At 41.7% G+C, this 2,285-nt stretch overlaps 1 pseudogene; it reads left to right on the top strand.

Annotated features, from left to right (window-relative positions):
• Positions 1–987: 987 nt before the first annotated feature.
• On the top strand, positions 988–2,082 carry LOC146830865 (T-complex protein 1 subunit zeta pseudogene; annotated as a pseudogene).
• The last annotated feature ends 203 nt before the right edge of the window (positions 2,083–2,285 follow it).

Raw genomic sequence — 2,285 nt, 5'->3', positions numbered from 1 at the left:
ATTCACCCCTTAATCCACAGAAGCACATTTGTTAACACTCAGGATCCGTTGTGATCGTCTTTGTTGAAGAGCTGTATTCCTCACCTTATTCTCTAAGTCACTGGCATTCTCAGTTCTTTTATCCCTCCCTTTTTTAGGTCTCGCCTGACCCAGCGCATGCGCTGGTCTGGCGAGACATTTTGTGAGGGCTCCAAAAAGTGCTACCAGGCCAGCCTAGAGCTACAGTGCATGTGTGCGGGCACGCGCACCTCGCGTACTTTCACTTTCGCGGCCGCACGGCCGCTTTGATGTTTGATCGCGATCACTTTCGCGGCCGCACGGCATAGCCAATAGGTCTCGCTTTTGGGACCTTATAAGTATTTAGTTATGCAACTGTTGCATGGCTAAACACTTACAAGGTCCCAAAGGTGAGACCTATTGGCTATGCCAATGCTTGTTTCCTTTCTCATTTGATCCATAAATAAAGTTTGTCAATGAAGGCTCTCAACTATTTATCTGTTAAGCGCGCCATGCTTTCACAATTAGATTATTGCAGTGTAACGCACCATAGCTGTTTTATTTGAATGTAAAATTATCAATATATGTATTGTTATTTAGTATATTTTTTATCTAATTTCAGGTTCTATGTGGCTATTCCTGACAAAGGCGCGTCGACGACTCATTGTTTATTTGCCACAGTATAGTGTTTTTTTATATTGTATTTTTAACTTAGTGAGATTATGTGTATAGCATAGGTTAAGACCAATTATGATTGTGTTAATACATTTATGTTTTTAACTGAATCATGTAATGATATGCTCACAACTTTGAATATTTATCATTAAATTTTGCATTTTTTATAGTTTGGTCATTACATTGTCTCTATTTTTAGTATAGTCAATATGAGGAATGTTGTTTATTATATTGCCTAGGAATTTATTTTTCATTGTGTATTACCCTGTCCTAGGAAATATATTCTTAATCTAACAGGGGGTCCTTGTTTCTCACATGGTAGACTCTATTTTGGCCATCAAAAAGCCAGATGAACCAATTGATCTGTTTATGGTCGAGATTATGGAGATGAAACACAAAACAGAAACCGACACAACTCTGATCAGAGGCCTGGTTTTGGATCATGGAGCACAACATCCTGATATGAAGAAAAGAGTTGAAGACACTTTCATTCTCACCTGCAACGTTTCCTTGGAGTATGAGAAAACAAAGGTCAACTCACGATTCTTCTACAAGAGTGGCGAAGAACGAGAAAAACTGGTTAAAGCGGAAAGAAAATTAATTGAAGCAAGAGTACAAAAAATTGTAGAACTGAAAAGGAAGGTCTGTGGAGATTCGGGCAAAGGATTTATCGTCATCAACCAAAAGGGTATAGATCCGTTTTCTTTGGATGCTCTTGCAAAAGAAAGAATTGTAGATCTTCGTAGGGCAAAAAGACGGAACATGGAGAGGCTAACTCTTGCTTGTGGTGGTACTGCAATGAACTCAATAGAAGACCTTACTCCTGAGTGCTTTGGACATGAAGGTCTTGTCTACAAATACACAAAAGGGGAGGAGAAATTCACTTCTATTGAGAATTGTGACAACCCTCGTTCTGTAATTCTGTTGATCAAGGAACCAAACAAGCACACACTTGCTCAGATCAAGTATGCAATCAGAGATGGTTTGCGTGCTGTAAAAACTGCTATTGAAGAAGGTTGCGTAGTTGCTGGTGCTGTGGAAGTGGCAATAGCCAATGCCCTTGTTAAGCACAAGCCAAATGTTAAAGGACAAGCCTAGCTTGGAGTACAAGCTTTTGCAGATGCTCTGCTAAACATTCCTAAGGATCTAGCCCAGAACTCTGGTTATGATCCACAAGAGACGCTGGTTAAAATTCAGACCGAATATATGGAATCTAGCCAACTCATTGGTGTGGATTTAAACACTGGTGAACCAATGGTTGCAGCAGATGCTGGTTTGTGGGACAACTACAGTGTTAAAAAAACAGCTGTTGCACTCGTGCACTATGATTGCTAGCAATTTCCTCTTGGTGGATGAAATCATGAGAGCGGGCATGTCATCACTTAAAGGATGAAGTTCCTCTTCTGAAGAAATGACCATGAATTGGATGCGACCTGTAACTCTTGGCAGAAGTCTGCAGTGTTAGCCCCAGTATTTTACAACACAGAGGGGCCGATTCCGATCCGGGTCGGAAAGCACTCCGACCGAGCCGGATCCGGAGTGTTTTCCGACCGAGCGGGAGTCCTGCAGTCCAACCGAGCGAGTACGATGCGGCCCTATGCTGCCGGACTTGG

The sequence above is a fragment of the Triturus cristatus genome, chromosome 5_1 (assembly GCF_964204655.1).
Source record: "Triturus cristatus chromosome 5_1, aTriCri1.1, whole genome shotgun sequence".
NCBI lineage: Eukaryota > Metazoa > Chordata > Amphibia > Caudata > Salamandridae > Triturus > Triturus cristatus.
The sequence above is the reverse complement of the archived record's forward strand: the minus strand, read 5'-3'. Positions and strand labels throughout refer to the sequence as shown.